The sequence below is a fragment of the Vidua chalybeata genome, chromosome 3 (genome assembly GCF_026979565.1).
Source record: "Vidua chalybeata isolate OUT-0048 chromosome 3, bVidCha1 merged haplotype, whole genome shotgun sequence".
Classification (NCBI taxonomy): Eukaryota; Metazoa; Chordata; class Aves; order Passeriformes; family Viduidae; genus Vidua; species Vidua chalybeata.
This window is the reverse complement of record NC_071532.1, coordinates 9,324,853-9,344,896: the sequence shown is the minus strand read 5'-3', so window position 1 is coordinate 9,344,896 and position 20,044 is coordinate 9,324,853. Positions and strand designations below refer to the sequence as shown.

The window sequence follows — 20,044 nt, the reverse complement described above, 5'->3', positions numbered from 1 at the left end:
GGTGTGAGAAAGGATGTAGTTCCTCTCTTCAAGAAGGAAGATCCAGAAAATTGCAAGCCAGTCAGCTTCACCTCAGTACCTGAAAGGGTGATGAATCAAATTGCTCTAGAACGAATTCACAAGCATATGAATGGCAAGAAAATTATTTGCTGTAGTCACCATAGATTTGTGAAGAGGAAAATTGTGCTTAAACATCCTGACAGCCTTCACTATTTTGAAGAATGAAGGTGCAGGCTTCAAGTAAGACTTTTGCCACTGTCTCCTACATCATCTCAAACAGTAGAAGGATTGATTGAATCAGATAAGCGAACAGTGAAATGGATGAAAAACTGAACTACAATACCCAGAGGGTTGTGATCAGCACAAAGTTCTGTTGGAGTCAGTCACTGGTGTACCCCAGGGATCAACACTGGGCCCTGGATTATTTAACATCTTCATTAATGATTTGGATGAGTGGGCAGAGTACACACAAGTTTGCAGATGTTACAAAATGCAGTAACAGCTAGTAACACCAGACAATTGAGCTGTGTCCAGAGGGACTTCTGACTGAAGAAACTGGCCAACAGTATTATCCTGAAGTTTGGCAAAGGAATATGCAAGGTTCTGTATCTCAAGAAAAATAACCCTATGCTACAGGCTAGGGGCTACACAGCCAGAATTCATCTTTTCAGAGAAGGACCTGGGCATCCTGGTGGAGAAGTTCAATTGAGCCAGCTGGCAAAGAAAGTTGACAGCACTCTGGGCTGTATTAGAGAAGGTGATGCCAGCAGGTCTAGTGCAATGATCCCTCTCTTCCATTCAGCACTGTTAAGACATCTGGAGTGATGCCCTGTTCTGGGTTTACACTGTTCAAAAAAAAAAAAAAAAGACATGAACATACTGGAACAAGTGAAGGTGAATCACCAAAAAAATAAACAATGGAAGAGCAGTTCTGACCTACAGAAAAGATTCTGAGAAAGCTGGAATTGTACCCCCTGAAGAAGACAATGCAGGAGACAAGGAAAGAATGGAGAATGTGTCTTATTTGCATATATAAATACCCAAAGAGAGAAAAAAATGACAGAACAAGACTCTTTGCAATGGTATCTCCAGTGAAATTACAGGAGGCAGTGAACACAACCAAAACACAGAAAACTTTAGTCATTAATGGGTTTTTTTCCCCTTAAGGTGATCAAATGCTATAAATGGGTCCCAGAGATCTCCTAGAGTCCACTCAAGGCACAACTGGATGCAGTGGTGCAGTGCCAAGCACTTTTGCACCACTGACACTACTTTCAGCAAGGCAGGGAAGGTTGGGCTAGATGACCTCCAGAAGCACCTTCCAACATCTATTTTTCTATGTTTTTCATAGAAAATATCCATTTTTTATGTTGCTATGAACATTTATTGCCTTGATAACAGTAGCACTAGAGCAACAAATATATTTCCACTGATGTGTAGGTTTCACGCTTTCCTCATTGTGATCATTCAGTGCAGTTTTCCTTCAGTTCCTAAAAGGTATCACACAGACTGTTACTGCCATTAGTTATAGAAACTCCATCTTTCAGTGACAATCCAATAAATTGATATCCTCACTATAGACAGTGGCAGAGCCTGCAACATGTAGCTTCATGAGCTACACACAGAGCGTCCACCTTTGCTCCCTCCAATTTTATTACTCACATTTTCACCAGTGCACACACTATCAGCAGAAGTTACACGTCTTTGGAAACTACACAGGAGTTAAAAGTAAACCTAGGTACTGCCATTTTCAGTTTTGCTGGGCAGTTCTGTTTGTGTATCAGCATTTCCATTACATACCTGCTCTATTTTCCCCAACAGCCCCACGCAACATTTAAACTAGAGGATACAAATTCTCTTGAAAGGGTAAAACAGCTCAAAGAAGTGTTACAAGATAGCTTCTGAATGTTGTAATTTCAAAGGACTGCGAGCTGTTTTGTACACATTGTCATTATTTTAGAAAAATGTGACAAAGAATTTTGGTGCCAGCTGCACCTTCAAGGAAGTTTAGATAGAATGCCAACACTGACCTAGACTAGACCACAGGACACATCACCCTTAAGTATGCTGGGGCCTCTAACCAACACAGATGGTCAGACTTCTCCTCCTCTATCAAGAAAAGGCCATTTTGTCAAAAAGAACCGCTTAAGGAAAAACTGCATCCCACAAGACGGGAGGAGTATAAAATGCTGCAGGAGTATAAAATCCTCGTAAGGATTTCCATCCACTAATCTGCTTGCTTTTGTGACAGGACAAACAGGGTCTGTGGGATGTTCCTCACCCTAGGAACAAGCCCTGATTGCAACACTCAGTAATCTGGATGACAATTCTAGAGCAGAGCTGATACAATGCTCTAGGGCCACGATGTGTCTCAGGAACACTTGCTCTATTCAACAACCCCATTAATTTATGCCCCCAAGACATTTAAAGAAATTATCCATCAACAGGAAAATCAGACCTCAGAAAAAAACAATGAGAAGTGCAGTTTTTACAATGCATTTTACCACCATCTCATTTGTCCACACTACACACAGCATGGGATAAACAGCAGGAGGCCAACATAGCCTAAGGCAGGAAATTTACAAAAACATCCTTTAAGCAGGCACGAACAACTGTATTACATGATTTAAATTCACTCCTTAAGTCACTCTTCCATCTCTCAACAAAAAAAATATTCTTTGGGGTTGGGCACAGTACAGCTATCAGTCACCTGAGGAGTAGACTGCTCTTTCTTACAATACCACTACAGCAGGACACAAGTTCCATGAAAATGGAAGAGGCTTACAGACTGAGCCAGCAAAGGGCTGAAATAGCATGGCAGCAGCAGAGAAAGGGAGAAAAAAAAAATCAGAAAGAAACACCATTACAGATATTAAATTGCACACTGCAATGTTTACATCAGAAAACGAGAACACAGGATTAAGGTTTCTATAAAGCAGTTTTTACATTGCCTTACATGCCTTTTTTTCTGCCAAATTTCAGACTTAAAAATTATAAGAAGCATCCCTAATGGAAATTAACTAGATTTAAATTAATTTGGGAAATGAAGGCTATATTAACAAAAGAGTCCTCCTAAAACCTACAAATCAGAAATTTTATCTTCAGCCATAGCCTCAAAGAAAGTGATGAACCAAGCTATCTGCACTTAATTTCTTCCCCAAGCTTTTTAAAGAGTAATTTACTGCTCTTTTTAAGAAATGGTAATGGAAGGGGGAAAAAATCCATTTGGAAGTTGCACTCATTTCAGAGATCAAAGCTAAGATTTCTTCCTCCTTCCTATCAGTAGGGGGTTAAACTATGCCTTTAACATAGTAGAAATTACCAAAACCACATCCTTGCACAGAAACCCAGACATCAAAGGTAAGTTTTAGATTTCAAGGAGTAAGAGATACCAGGAAGTTGATCTTCAAAAGGTGGCTACTTAGACATGCATCTCTGCAGCCTCCCTTCAGTCCTCAAGGGATTCAGTTTGCTTTGCTTTTGGACATCAGCAAATGGCTGATGATCCATCAAGCACCCCTTGGGTCACTCTACACAAACCAGCAGCACCTTGCACTGACACACAGGACCAGTATCAAGCTTTGCCCTCAGCTCATCATAATACTGAATGATGATTTGACCTTGCCTGCTTTATATCTTCATATGACTTATTTGGCATTTACACACTCCGAGGCAAGACTTACCTTTCCCCGTAGGTTTAGATTTGTTTGTCGGTCTTAATTAGCACAACAGTACAGTGCCACAATAATACAAACAACAGATTAACTTAAAGCAAAGGGTTAGCTCAGTCTTATTGTGGTGAAGATCCAGCCAAGGGAACAAGCAGTAATGACTTCAATTTAAGAGTCCATGGAATTAACTTATGCACAATTTACAATACACAAACCTTGTTAATATGACAGCTACTCTTTTTAAGGTCATTACAAAATGGTCTCTGCAGTAAAACTATATACCTCAAGAAGTTGTGTGCTCTTTCTCAGTAAAAATGCACAGCCAATATCTGTAAATAAAGTTCCCTAACCTCTAGTTGAACGCATCTTTTTATTCCTCACTTGACCTTGTAATAAGAGACCAAAAATGGGTTGGCTTTGTATCTTGACAGCTACAAGCATGTGGAGAACATGTACCAGAGACATTTTGTTTCATGAAGACAGAAGGTGATATTACAATAATTTGTTAAGATTTTTGTAATCCATGAATCAGCTGATTTACCTCTTTTGCAGGTTCTTCATCCAGGGCAGCATCTTCCACTACAGTCTAGTAAACAGAGAGGAGAAAAGAGAAGAAAAATCCTGTAAATATACGCTACCAAGAAAGAAAATTTTAAGCCAAGATCTAGTCAATTTAGTTTGAGGCAGTTAAGTTGCTTTCAATTTAGCCTACTATAGTAAGCTTGTTCAATTCTTCACACTTTGCACAGGTAAATTAACCTTTGAATCCATAAGCACCTGTTTTCTCCAAGATCTATAAAATGTTAAGAGAAGAAAGCACAATAAAAGAATTATTAAAACTGCTGATGAATAGTTGAAGCCAAATTTGTCATAGAATCGATAAAGAACAAAAAAAAAAAAAACAAAACAAACTAGAGAAATGGAACATAATTTCCTACTGGGAAAAGAGAATATGTGTGTATAAATAGGAGCAAATTTTCTAAACAACTTCCATCTAAATGCTGTGCTTACTTAAAATCATTAAGTGATGAACGCTTTGGAAAACAGGTAGAAAGGTTACATGGAGTTTGATCACACAATGCTTTCTCAGGAAAAATATTCCCAAGGTTGTAATTTAGTATCCTAGCCATGCAGCTTGAGTGGGATCAATAGCTTTGCCTACTCTCAAAGAAATTTAGAACAGCAAATATCCCAATTTTCTTGCTTACTTGTCAAACACAATTAATGACCTCCTGAGTCAACAGGTGAAAGCAGCAGTATTTCACTCTAATCTTCCTTTACACAAACATAATATAGAACATGCCCTTGATGCACTCTTCCTTAGCAAGTAATTGATTTACTATAAAAGCTGTCTTTAATATCTGCAAGTCATTCACCTGAGTCATGCACAGGCACTCATAAATGTCTCTGTTTTAAAAGGGTTTTTGGCATTTAGGAAGGGAAGGAGAAAGAGGTCCATATGCATCAAAGAATTAAACTGTCTCCCTCCTTGTCTACCAACTGTGAAAAGCTTCCATGAAAAAGAACAACTTGCAGACAATCATGAAAACATTTTATCCCACACAGATTGAGAGACCATGACAGTTCTCTTGAATCAGTACAACCACTAGTGTTTAAGCTGCATTCAGTTAATTAAAGAATAAATGTTTCTGCTGTTTGAAAATGTCTTCATGGACAAGAGCCCACAAGAGATGAAATTAATTTCTATGTGCTTTTACTAGAGTCGAGTAAACAGTGCTTCAGCAATTCTATCTACAGCATGATCTAAAATGGTCTGAAGTTATAGCATATCTTTGTCGTGTTTAGAGACAGCAATAAATAGAGCCAATAAATGGTGCTTTATATGTTGTTCCTATCTAAACTGCAGGAGTTTACACCTGCAATTCTTTAATCCTCAACTTTTTGTAAGTGAAATCTCAGGAAGTGATGGAACAGTGTAGCTCAGCTATGCTGCTCTTTCAAGCGGGAAAGGAAAAAAAAAAAAAAAAAAACAAAAAACCAAACACCACCTAAACCTAGAAGTGCAATGATTAACTATCATTGCAATGGGTCAATTATCCCTCCTAAGGAAATCCACACAGTTTCGTCTGAAAGAAAGGTCTAAGTAGTTCTCTACCAGCGAAAGAGATAACAATACAAAGATATTGCCCCAGGCAATGTACATTGGGCTTTAGTGCAGGATTTACCCTGTGCTCTAAGGGAGTTTTCCCCAGAAACTGACAACAGAAAAAGCAGTGACTGAAGTGCTTTCTGTCTGGGCAGGAAAGAAAAAAACATTGGGCACACAAAAAACGAACTGATTTTAGAAAGGAGGGAAGGAAGAAGGAAAAAAAACCACAGGCATGCATATGCACTTTGAACAGCAGTCAACAGAAAGGTAGACTTGGGAGGGGAGCACCATTTCTATGATGATCAGCAGAAATCTGTTCACCATAAATACAGCTATACAAGTCTTCTCATTGTGAAAGTGATTTAACAAGGTGTCAGCTGACTTCTAAAGCAAAAACAGGAATGATACAGTGTCCCAGCTATAACCTGTTTATTAACCCTCAGATTCCTTGCATCCCACAAAGTGGAACAAGTGACAGTATTCAGAAGTGAATTACATGATTAAAACCTTTGCAAGTGCCCCACAACTTGTTTTTAACCTAGGGACTCCAGAATGATCTATGCTGGTATAATTATTATTCTGCTGTATTATTTACATGTGCAAACTAACACCTAGCATGAAACCTTTCCTGCAGTTCAGCAGCTCCTTTTGAGTCAAGTGTTTTGTGTTCTTCATAACCTGTCTGTCTCAGTTACATCCCATCTTTCCCTCTCATCAAAACCCTTCTACAGTATTTCAATCAAACAAGGGGATGGGCGGTTAAAAGATAGACACCAACATCCCCCACCTCAAGTTTAATTCATCTATTTCTACCACCTGTCTGTTAGAAATGTGCATCCTGTGCTACAAACAATTGACCTGAAATACTCTGGGGTTTTTGCACTGCTTAACAGCCCCAGAAATACTCAGGAATCTACCTTGCCCTGTTACAGTACAAAAACCATAAAGTCATAGAATAACCCAAGCTGGAAGGTTGGAAACCCACAAGGATTACAGAGCTCAGCTCCTGCACAGGACATCCCCACGAATCACACCATGTGACTGAGAGCACTGTCCAAACACTTCTTGAACTTGAATGATGCCTTTCTTGACACAAGATAACCCCAGACTGCAGATAATGAAAACACTGCAAGACAAATTGTGAGCACACGTAACACAGCAGCCAGCTAATTATCACAGCATCAGGTTTCCAGTATGACACGGAAAGCAGTCTTAGGCTAAGAGGTAGTGGGCAAATGGGTAATCAGAACCCAAGTGAGGTCTATGGACCTATTCGAGCCTCAAATTACAGATCACATACTTCATGCTTAAATGTGAGCCGAGTACGACTGAGCCCACTTTGTATTCCATCTCTTTCCTTTCCAGCTACCCCAGTCCTCCGGGGCACTGTTCCGACCCGAGCCCGGTGCCGGGCGGGCAGGACGGGACGGAACATCCCGCACTGCCCGGGCACCGCGGCTGCCGCTCCAAACCGCTCCACCTGTGAGGCAACAGGTTCCCGAGCCTCGCCTGGCTCCCCGCCCTCGGCAGCGAGCAGAGCGGGCGAGGGATGCTCATCACACCCCATTTCGTGAGGTTTGGGCACCGAGGCGCTTCCCCCGGCGGGAAAGGGGGACCGGCAGCACGGCCGCTGCCGCACGCCCCCGCTGCCGCTCACCTCCGTCTCCATGGGCTCCACCTCTATCCCTTTCCATAGCTCCAGCAAGTGGGCGATCGGCATGCTGGGCGATTCCTGCCTGAGGACGGGATCAAGCACAAGGAGCGCGCGTCGGCCGCCGGCGAGAGCGGGAGCGGAGAAGGGAAGGAGTCGGCGGGGTCGGGACACGGCGCCGAAGGGGACCGGGACCCTCCACCCACCCGCTCGGCAAAATGGCTCCGCGCTGCCCCAGGGGAGCCGCAGGCGGGGCGCGGGCGCTCCGCAGGCGCGGGAGGCAGGACAAGGCAGCGGCCGCCGCTCCGCAGCCGCCGACGGACCCTCGCCGCCCCGTCCCGTCCCTCTCGGCCGCCGCGACCGCCTTGGCTCGCTTTTGAGCTGGGGGGAAAGTTGCTGCGGAGGATGCTGCGGCGGCGGCGGGCGCTGCCATGGCAACGGCAGCGCGGCCCCCCCGCCGGCCCGGCCCCGCCCGAGGAACCGAATTGGGGCTGGAGAGGCAACAGGAAAATTAGTTTATAACCACTATGTGGAATGCTGGAATCGTGAAAGAGTGTGCAGCTAACAGAAGCATATCTAAGGTTTACAAAGCCCGGTATTAGTCCAGTCTTAAAAAGAACTGACTATCACTTCCTCTACTATTTTACCTCTGTACTACAAAGCCTGTAGTAAAGTCTGTTTATTCACATGCCCTTTCCTTTTCCTTCAAATCTCATTAGCTAGTACAACCTTACTAAGCATGACAACACACCACATGCCCACCTGCCAGAGACCATGGTTTATTCAGATACTGACTTCAATTCTCCTAAAAAATTAGGACAAAACACGGATTTTAATTTGTTTGGGCAACTTCATCAAGAACCAAAAGGTTTTAGTGCTAAATAAATCATTGCTCTTCAAAGAACCATTTTGGAATGAAGGATCAATATGCTGAATACATTTTTCTTCTGTTCCATGCTCAAAATACCATCGTTTGCTTCCATATAAGCAGTGCTGTACAAATTCAACACAAGCTTTCATTAACAACAAAAATTCTTCTACCAGTCTACAAAGGAACATTTGAGAAGTGCTCCTCCTCCAATCCCATCTCAACTTCCCCAAACTCTATTTAACATGAATAAGCTTTCCATGAGTCCAAATGCTAAGCATGGTTAGGAAAATCAAATTCACCAACCACAATAAAGCAAAAAAAAAATTAGTCCTCAACCAGAGCCATGCATTCAGATACTGCTGTGAGAACTCAGTCTTTTAATTGTGTTAGAATACAACACTTTTCTTGACATCCGTGACAACACTTCAGTAACAACTTGTAACACCAATTATGCAGTTTCATCTGCTTTACAGTTTGAGCAATTAAATATCTAGATTACTGCCTTTTCTTACTGCTCACCAAAAAAGTGTAGTGGGAGTGATGTTAATCACATAACAGACACAGGTCAGGAGCTGCTGTACCTGGCTGTAACACACTCCCTGGCTCTTGTGCCCTGTCCCTGTTTCTTCCCCAGCAGCGCATGAGAGAAGGAGTTCCTACCTTTAACTTGACATACAGGCACTCCCAAACAGCCTCATGGCACCAACGACTGTGAGGTCAGGACCAGGCACAACAAATTCAGAGCACAAACCCCACTTGTTTTACAAAACCCAAGGACCTTTGTCAAACAGACATATCAACCCCAAGAAGATTGTACATAATTATATCACATTCCATCTTGATATTTAAAAAATGTTTAACTCCAATTTACAGGACTGTATTTTAACTTTTGAGATCGAAATCTTGGATGCTATGGGCTGAGAGCAAGAGCAAAGTGTCTGTAACAACAGGGAACTGGGGAGGTCCAGATTATCCCAAGGGAGGCAAATCCGAGGTTTGGGGTCATTGCACTGTAATCAAGTAAAAAACATGTGCATGCAGATCTAATGGTTTTACAACTTTTCCATGAACTTCACTTAATTCTTGAGACATACAGTTAAATTCTTCCTTAAGTATTAATCTGTTATCAAGTTGGGACATCAAAACTCACAAGTTTATTTCCAGACCAGTTTGGTCAGTCTAAACATGCCTAAGATAATAGCAGGGAAAACCAAGTGATAAGAACTTGTTATTGCTTTGACATACATATTTCTGTTATAAGCACGATACATGTACTGTGCAGTAGACTGCCTACACTCTTCCAGCACCAAGGTGACTTGGACCCAAATTATATATTCAAAAATAATTGGACCAGCCAAAGCATGCATTCCATACGCCATTTCTTATCCCTACCTAACAAAGTGCAGAAGTTTTTAACTTCAGCCTCAACGAAAATGTGGGTTTGTGTAATTTTCCCCTGCCCTTTATTTTGCAGCATCACAAAACCAGGAGTAGTCCACTTCAAAAAAAAAAAAAAAAATCAAAAAAACCACCACCAAAAAAAAAAAAAAAACCCACACAAAAAAGCAGACAAATTCAAAGCAATTGGTGTCCAAGGACACACACAAAGTCTGGTCAGAGCAAGAAGTAGTTACAGATTTTTTTCCTAAGAAAAAATGCTAATTAAACACACTGAAAATTTAGCAGAAGTAATATTTGCAGATATGCTAGCTAGGCTGAGAATTGCAAGGAGATTAGTTCAACTTGCATCAAGAGAATAAAAGCATTTTTATTTCCTACGTAAGGAAGCATTGGATTACTTGCATGGTGATTTTTCATCTATTTTTACCTGTCTCCTGAGTTAGTAGCTAATGATTGCTGCCAGATGCAGAGCAGGAGATTAGACACATCAATATCCTGCTGGGTTACAGTAATTCCTATGCTACCAGAAGATACACTAGTACAGAAGAAAGTTTCTTAAGAGCATTGTGTACAAATCACATTAACATACTTTAATAACTTACATGTCATCTGCTTTGTGGAAAAGGAAAGGACTATTTCTTCATTTGATGCACAAAAGGGAAGAAGCACAGAGAAATATTATTCTCTGCCACTAGCTCAACACCCATCCAAGTTCATGACTTCAGTGTTCAGTTGAATGGAATCACCTCATGCCAAAACACATGCATTCATCTGCATGCAGCTTGAGCCCAAAGCTCACTCAAAGCTTGAGCTGGATAGCTTTCTGCCTGTGCAACAACCAAAAGATACCACCCAATGTAGAAGTCAGCAAAAAATCCTCTCTCCTTCAAAGGCATTCCCACCATCCCCCTCTGCATTTAAAGCCTCTTCCTGGTTGCCACAGTACAAACATTAGGCTGGCTGCACTGCCAAACCAGCATCACCTGCCCAACTTTTTGAGTTTTTTTCCCCCCTCTAAATTCCAACCAAGTTTTCACTCAATTGAAAACTCCTTTCCTGCACATAACTTTTTGGGGCAAGACTGACCACTTGCCTGTCTGCTCATCTGCAGCATTACACAAGCAAAATTTAAGCTTAATTTTCAGTAAGAGCTATATGGAACATTTTCTTAAAGGATGGAATTCCCCAAATGTCAGTGCTGAAAAGAGATCTGGTCTCTGAAGTGTCAGAGTAAAAGTGGGAGGAAAAAATTACCAAGAGCAAAGTAGTAACAGTCCACTGTCCCTTTCACATGCTGCACTAGAGAGCATACATAGAGTGCATTACTTGCCTGATGCCATTTTTGGCTGCTAAAGGACTCCTGGAAAGCCTTGAATGCTCAACAGCAAGAGACCCAGCCACTAATCATCCCCTAACCTCCAAAGAAATCAGACTGTACAATGTGTGCTGAAGACCCCCCAAAGGTCACTTAAGAACAAAATCAGAGTAGAGCACTAGCAACATTTCCTGCAGATTAATCCAGTTTCCAAGGCACAAAAAAGGAATGTCTTTGGTCCTTTCCAATGGCTGCTGCTACGTACTGCAGCCAAAAAACGATGGACCTGGGGCAGAAAGAACTCTGTCATGCAGCACATAAACACATTTCAAGCAAGTAGTCATTTTGTAGCCTCTTTATTCTGTTGCATATTTGTACCTATGGAATAAGCACATGGGGAAGGATGCTTAATTGCCCTGTCTGGGAAAAAACTCCTCCTTATGTCCTAAGCAGAAAAAGACCAAGGCACATTGAAAGAATACTTCAAAATACCTCACTTGACAGTAAATGGTTGGCATAAACTGGAGGAAATCTCTCTAGAAGTCCTGCTGAGAGACACCCTTCAGCTAAAGGATTTGGCACCCCATGATGAAGAAAACACTGCTGGCCACACACAGTGGCAGAAGGTGACATACACAGACCATGCACAAGAGGAGAGGCCTGAGCACATCCCAGTGATGGCATTAGATCCACACAGACCACTGTCATCATGTGTATCCATCACAATGGATGATATATCCATCAGCTGCTGCTCTAGTTTACCATAACATGCAGCCTTATGGCAGGAAGTAGAAAGCATGGTCTTTGAGGCTCCTATGGGACTTCCACTGCACCATCCCAAATGTGAAAGAAACATGCTGGGCATGACTAGTTTCCTGTAATCTGTATAGTTAAGCTTGTGTTAGACTGATGAAATCTGTGGCAAATGGGTGTCAAATACTAGAAGGAACTAGTAAAGGTAGGGCAGGTTTTAAACAGGATCTATACATCATTCTTTGATGGAGGGAAGTCTAACTTGCCTATACATTTTTGGTTTTATACTAAAGTTACCAAAAGTTACTCTTTCTGGTTGAAAGCAAATAAAATCCCTCACACTACTTTTTCTCTGTGAGAGCAGGTGTTGAAATTATTTAAGCTCATTCCTAAACAAGATGAATACATTCCTCCTCAGCTTATTTGTTCAGTGTCTCAGCATTAAGTACTTGAAGCTTAGCATTTGGATAACCTACCATCATTTGTGCAGAACCTGAGAGAAACACAAAACAGTATCTACACACTGCTAATTGTGCCACACACAGGGAAAATAGTGTTTACTACAATAGAAGAGGCATCCCTAGTGCTGCTAAAACAATTTACTGTTTGGTTGTGAAGTACATGCCTGAGAAGCACAAGAGGAAACAGTGGCAGATAAGACATTCGGTATCAAAGCAGTGTGCATCTGCCCCCTGCAAAGCTCATAACTTAACATTTTCCAATTAAAAGCATGTCTGTTGAGTCCCCTGAAATAAGAAATGCTCAAAACTGGAGAGAAAGCTTAATTCCTAACCTTTGCAATGGTTTGGCTTCACCATTTGTATTTAATGAGAAGGTCTAGACTGAACATGAAAATCAATATGCTTAGAGAGCAGCAAGAGTAATTAAGACTCCTTCAGCTTAAAGGGGGCAACAGACAGCTATTACAAGCCAGCCTGGTGCCTCTGCCAAACAGGGATGAGGGCTATTAGGAGCTGTTGAAAAACACTTTTCACATTTGTTACTTATCTGCATTAAGGCTGCAGCTACTTAGCACATCCTACATTAATCAGTTCTTAATATTATCAAATAGTTAAATACTGGAAGAATTAACTTCAGATATCTGCAGCAGAGCAGCCTCCTTCAGTGCAGACGTGGCTTAGCTGATGTCCCCAGTAGGGATAATTGGCTAGAACAGCAGAGACCCCACTCTGTTCCTGCACTGACCCATTAGTTTAGCTGAGGTATAATATTGAGTCTGGCTTCAATAACCTGAATACCTTGGGGCTGGTGAGCCAGTGCAGAATACTGGAACCAGCACCAAGTGGCATCCCATGGCATCAGCCAAGCTCCACAATCCACTTGAGTGCCACCTACACTAAACCAGGTGATGACTGGTTTTTCCACAAGCCATTTGGGTACCTGCATCGTGTTTGCACTGCAAGCCTACACAGCTAGAAAGCCTGCTCTGATTTGCTGACAGTTTGCCCAAAATCCAAAGCCTGTTAATCTCCTTACTGTGCAAGGTATTAATTACTACAGGGTAGCCTTACCTGCTACATCCTGTACCTAATTAAAAAAAAAAAAATTTGAAAGGATTTCTGTGGCAAAGATGCTGAGCCTCAAATATTTACTCAAGTAATGTTCTACACAGCAATTCCCCGTGCAAACTTCTGGGATATTCTTCATTAAAGCTGTAATTCCCTATAACACACTGGCAAACACCAGTTAAAGATGTTCAACAAAGATAAGCTACAGCAAAAGCTTTCCTGCTACACAAGATTACACTGAGTTTTGTGACTTCGTATTTTCATCTTACAAGCACAGAAGAGACTGTTTTCCCCAAAATGCACTGTATATAGCTCTCCAAGGAGAAGCTCACATGCCCTAGAGCAGATATTTCCAAGGACACATTCCCTTTTCTGCCAGTTCCAAGGACACATTCCCTTTTCAGCAGCAGTACCTTGACTGAACAAAGAGGCTTCCACTTGCCTGCTGTACACAGCCCCTTCTGTCAGAGGTTGGAGAGCTGAACACAAACAGCTCCAGTCAGGCTGGATCAAGGCTTCTCAGCAGCTGCAACACAGCTTGAACACTTACCACAGCCAAAATGAGGGGATGGGAAGGGGAAAGGACAGTCACATTGCCCTCAACTCAGGGTCAGGAAAACTGATTTGGAGGCAATGCAGCAATTCAGGATGATGGGGGACAATGTTTGACACTTCACTTGCTCTACCCACCGTACTCACTGCATCCACAGATAATACCACCCCAACATGTGGAAGATCAGACAGCTACAGAAGCTGAGCTGGGTAGCACCACCCACCTCTCAGCCCTGGTACAGTGGAAGCCATGGGAGAGAGAAACTCAAGCCAAAAACAGAAGTGAAGAAATCATGTCTGGTCACTCTGACGAGACAAGATGGAACAAGGACATTGCTGGCACAAAAGAATGTAACAGGGATTTTATAACTAAAAAGATTGTGTTACAAAGGGAACAGGGCAAAGGGGTCCCAGTGGAAAAAATTGTGTGGAAGTTAGAGAACTATAAATACTGGTGACTAGTGTAATATCTGGCTTTACTTGCATAGCATGGTCCATGTCTCAATCCCCACACCAACGTACCCTTCTGCCATCCCCAAAAAACCCAAGGAAAAACTCTTCCCTGTCACCTCAGTGCTATAGGAGTGGGACACACAGCAAAGAGATGGTAGCTGCAACCCAGTCTCTCCAACTGCTTAAACACTTCCTCACTAAAAGGAGCAAGAACAGCTTTGGTACCTCAACTGGACCATGCAGAAGCAGCAGAAACAACAGGAAGAGGTAACAGGGCTGCACTGCTACTAGAATCTTACTAGGGTGGATGGGACTGCACTGAACAGGGTCAGAGCACCTGTCCTACTCCAGCCTACACAGAGGAATTGTCCTCAAGAAATAAACTTAGGTCTTATCTTCCATTGACCAGACAGACTACTTTCGTACAGGTCACTGTTTCTGTCAATAGTTATATTTAGAAGTTCAAGCAAACTTAAGTACATAATGAAGTTATTATTTTAGATCTAGAAAAGCATTCTGGTGACAGAATACTCAGGAACTATTTTTTTTTGTGCAGAACTTTCTAAATTAAAAAAAAAATTAGAACTAAAAAGCTTACTTCAATCATTTTCTTCCTGTAACAGATGAGGAAGCCTTGTGATAGGAGAGACCTTAAGATAGCCTAAAAATACAGAGAGAGGACCCTAAGCAATATTTCAAGCATAATTCAGTAAAAGTAACATTAGTGTGATCTAAGATTACATGTCATAGGAAATCTCACAGTAAGCTACCCAATAGCTGTGCCACAAACACTTCAGGTGATTGAAAACAAAGCTACTAGCTCATTTGTGGGCAGACTTTCAGTTTAGATCCTGCTAAAACACATGGAATAACTGAATTATAGCCTTCCTAAAAGAAGACCCATTTTTCATTCAATGTCAGGGAAAAAAAGCTGTGTCAAGAAAATGGACTTTATTATTTCAGTATGTCTACTCAGACAAGACTCTCATCAAACATGTACATAGACGTGAGATTTTCAGCAACTGCAAAGATATTTGCAGAAACAATAGATAAACAAAGCATATTCAATGGAGAAACAAAACATATTCATTAATAAGATTCACACAGAGCCTAAGGAAGCAACAACCTTGACCAAAGAAAAGGATCAGAATATTTACAATTAATTTTGAAATCTTGTGCATGCTGCTAGGTTTTCACTCAGTAAACCATGATCTCACACACTAAGAACAGGAGTGAATGCAGCCCCAACTGAAGTTGATGTAGTTCAGCTTCATAAATTCTCCTTTAAGGGATCTAACCTACAGTCTGGAAATGAATAAAGCTATTCAACATAACCAGCACAAATCCTCCATTATTACAGGAGTTTTGCAACATCAAGTGTCTTTAGTATCAAAGGGAATTATTACCTTTCAAACAGAACATTCACATCAATGAAGACTTCGGAAAGCATAAACACAAATCAGAAATCAAGAATTTCTAATCCAAAACCAAGTAGCCACTGTGATGTCTTCCCCTTCAATCAGTTCACATTTGTCTTTTTAAAGATGACTTTAGCTTGAATGTGAGATGGACTCTGCAGGTGCTTTATATCCAATTCTGGTAAAAAACAAATTATATTCCAAACTGAGTTAATTTCTACAGTGTTTTGAATTTTAAGCAGACAGAAGTAACAGTTTTTTAGTTTGCTATTTTAAGCATATGACATGCTGTATTTTCATTACTTTTTCCAAATGAATACCAAATAGCTGCTTATTTTTATAGAAAAGCATGAAATAACTGAGATTCAGATTTGAATATCTGAGCTCAAGAAATGAAGTATATTATGGGTGATGATTAAAGGATTTTTGGTTGTAGCCCAGCCAGCATCTATAAACTGTGCAATTCCAGAAAGAATTCCCCCTCATCGTGGCAGCTGCCATTAGCAAAGGCAAGGGCAGAGGGGAGAACTGGGGACAGCAAGTGATAGAGCAGAGCCAAAATCCTCTAATGTTGTGAGGCTGCACAGCAAGCCAGGCTACACAGCACAGCTGTATACCACCCCCACATAACTCACATTTCATATCCCCTCCAGGAAGATTTTTAAAAGGCCAAAAAAAAGCAGTTTGATGGGCAAGCTAAAATCAAGCTGCACAAGGGACCAAACCATTTAACACTTCCAGTGCCCACTAACAGAGAGACACCAGCTGTAACATAGCAAGTCTTTCCAAAATGGACATTAGAGGTCAAGCAAGGGCTTTCCACAGCAATATCACGGAGATGAGTTACACACACAAACCAGAATTCCTACCTAGTGATGAGGCAGAAACACACAAGGCTGGGATGGGGTGTCCAGAGGTGAACCTGTTCTGCCACACAGCCAGGCCCCCACCACTCAATATACACTTTCCATACCTTTTACCAGTTTCCAAGGCCAGTAAGTCAGGAAGGTATGTGCTAGCAGCCCATCTCTAGGTGCCCTTCTTCCCCCTCCTGAGAAGCAGTAAGGAAATGGTGCTACACAAAGCCATGTTCCTTCCTTCACAGGTCAAGGTGCAGCAGTACCGTAGCCCCAGGAGCCCATGGTGATGGTGCACTTCCATATTCACCATCCAGATCACGCTGCTTTCCCAAAGTACACCAATACCAGCACCAACTGCAGAAAACCCCACAGCCACAAAAGCAGAGAGGGCTCCTGCATACCCAGCCTGCCCTAATTTAAAGCCCCTCCTTAATGTAACAAGGATCACCTGGGTGAGGGCCACCTGGAGGAGAGCCACCTGCTGCTAGGCTCCAGAGGGAAAGAACAGCACTCCTGTTAGTGCTGGGAGGACCTTCCAGGAACAGCTTTCTGACAAGAAGGAAACAGTTGGTGCTCTTGACCTCTAGTTGAAGGTCAGATACACATCCTGCCCTGAGCAGAGGCAGTGGAGGAAATGCAGAGAGCCCTGTGGTCTCACATCTGCCCCACGGGGCTGTCAGTCAGATCAGCTCTGGCTGACTGATATTTTGATTCAGATGCATATGAAATTGTAGTGGGGTTTTTGTTGCTAGCAAGAATGATTGAGAGAAAGAGGGCACAACAGAATAAATCTCAGTTGGTAAAAAATCCTGATGTTTTAAGATATGGAATTCCTGGGTCTTCTTTTATCATCCATTTGCTATCTTTCCATCAAGAGAGTTCAAAAAGTTCTGGATCAAGTAGATTATATTATTTGTTCCAAAATTAATGTTTTTCTCGTCTGTAAATAAAATTAAGCCTGCAGTAGAATTTTACATTTCACTTATATTTGATGTTCCCTTATATATTATGATACCTGTCTTCTGCTTCAAGAACCATTATATGTCCCTAACTTAATTTTGTGTTTCTCAAAAATATTTAATGCCCAATTTATGAAGCAAGGCATGAAAAGCAAAAGCTTGCCAAACTTGGTGTATGAGTACTAATCAATAAAAGCTTATTGGTATTAGAAAAAGAATTGCAGTTGTTCTGCAAGAAGAGCAGAATTTATTATCATGAGTTACTTGTAAAGCAGCTTCCAAAGAATTTTCAAGGCCTCACACACAGGTGGCCAAATGAGCCTGACCACCAGCTGGCCAAAGACTTAAAAAGAGACAAAAATCAAGCCAGTGTTGCAGTAGTTCCACAGCAGTACTCAACCAGAGAGTGCAGAGCAATGGTAACCAGAGGCAAACTGGTCTTGGACTCTGCAAATGAGGCACATTTCTCCTTGGAAAGAGAACTCTGCAAGAGCAGTCATGCTGCTAGATTTCAAAACAAACTTCCCTTGGCCTCATAAGAGCCTTTCAAACAGACACATGGGGCTCTTGGCTGCTGTTACCCACTAGACCTGCAATTTGCTTTTCAAACTTTAACAGATTTGTATAAGACTGAGGTAGCAGCAGAAAGAATAATAGCAACATGTTCGAGTTTAGCTGGATTGCAGTCTCTCAAGTCAATTCAAATCTGGAACAGGGTGGTAAAAGTCCCTCACAGCATTTTCATCTATACTCAATAAGCAATAAAACAAAATGGAAGGGATAATTCCTCCCTCATTTCCCAGCTTCACTTAACATATCCATACTCATGTTCATTCTCTCAGAGGTCTAGTATTTCCCCAGTCTCTAGCTTAGTAATGCCTATCTGGGTCTTCAGGGTTCAATTAACTCCTACACAGATAATCAGCCTTCAGCTGATTTTTGGAGGCTGAAGTTGGGAATTAACCCTGCATGTTCATCTCTTCAGCTAACCTGGACAATCCCATGAGTGCCACTGGTAAGGACTTTTAGGGCCTTATAATGCTGACAAAAGTCCTGTGCACCTCCTTGCTGGAACTCCATATTCAACCAACTCTTCCCCACAGGGCATATCCCCTTGCCTTCTCCTACAGCAGGCTGAGCTGATCTCTTTGGGATACAGCCTTTGACTGGAGTGAGCTCCAACTTTCCACCTCTGTGGGCTGTGCACATGGAACTGGCACCTCAAAGGACACCACACCAACCTGCTGTCACCCTCGTGCGTCCCAGGTGGCTGCCAGGTGTGGGCTGTCTGATGCCTCGTGTGACAAGTGCACAGTGCCCAGGCCATGCAGCCCATTGCTGTGGAAATTTTCAGTAAATGCATTGAATTTCTTTCCAACCTCTCAACTAGAAAGCATTTAATTTTTTTTTTCTGGAGGCAGTTATCAAGGTCAGTGAAGAGGAACTGGATTCTAAATTATTTGCATTGTGGAACGACATCCCTTGTAAGATTCAAACAAACAAACAAACAAACCAACAAGCACACAGAAAGGCCGAAAAATATTGTTCACTTATAACAAAATACTTACAAAATAATGGGCATCCAGATTAATTGGCATGTACTTCTTACTGTATCTACAGAGCTTACCCCCAGTACTTTTCTACCCCATACTGCATTCTTTATATTAAAATGTTTTCTAGGAAGCAAACAGACAGAAGTGCATTGCAGAATTTGCATTTCCTTTTCAGTGATGAAGATTCGGTGCCACCTTTTTGCCCTGGAGACACTTTAACCCATATTTCCCACTCTTCACACCACATGTCCTTAATTGTTATTTTCTGGATGGAGAATCAGCTGAAAAGCTGCCTAGCTTTTCATAAAACATCTGAAATTTCACCAAGATGAAAAGAAGGGGCAATTCATGACTGTGTGTAGAGTCTCAAAAGTTCAGCAGATGGATAGGAGTCTCGAGACCCAGTCCTGTCAGCAGAGTGCTGGTTTGTGCAAAGGGAAAGAGCAATACAAACAGTTGATGCAATCCAAACCAGACTGTTCTGTCAGGTGAGGGACTTTCATGAGTGGTGGAAAATTTGAATCCTCTTGGGCAAAAAATTGAGCTAAATAAAGGATCCCTACATTCCAGGAGAGTTTAACCCCTTAACTAAAACACAAAGTGTCACCTCTTAGGGGATTGTTTTAGTATTTGTGTTGCTTTTTTGCACAATTTCCTTATATCCAAATTTCTAAGGGTATTTGTACTTTTTGAAGCCCTTGGGGTCCTATGCTTTCACTCAACATTAGCTGGAGTATTTTTCCACTTGTCTGCATCAAAGGTATTACTCTGTCTCACATATTCAGACTTCTTACCGAAGTTGTCACAATTTAAATGTAATTTTAACATCCCTAAGTAATCTCACAGAACAGTGTCACACAGTATTATATAACAGTAAAAGCCAGTTTAGGTTCCAAGAGTCTTGGCTTTGAAAATGAGCTTTAAGTCCAAGTAAGACCATTAGGATCA

The 20,044-nt window shown here is 41.7% G+C and overlaps 1 long non-coding RNA gene across 1 annotated transcript in view; it reads right to left on the bottom strand.

The window, feature by feature from the left end:
- Positions 1-7,783, bottom strand: part of LOC128785691 (uncharacterized) — a 45,411-nt gene extending 37,628 nt beyond the window's left edge. Inside the window, exons 1-3 of the long non-coding RNA XR_008429992.1 lie at positions 7,639-7,783; positions 7,439-7,517; positions 4,213-4,257 (exon numbers count right to left, since the gene is read on the bottom strand). This is a non-coding gene — a long non-coding RNA (uncharacterized LOC128785691). The remainder of the gene's footprint in view (positions 1-4,212; positions 4,258-7,438; positions 7,518-7,638) is intronic.
- Between the last annotated feature and the right edge of the window lie 12,261 nt (positions 7,784-20,044).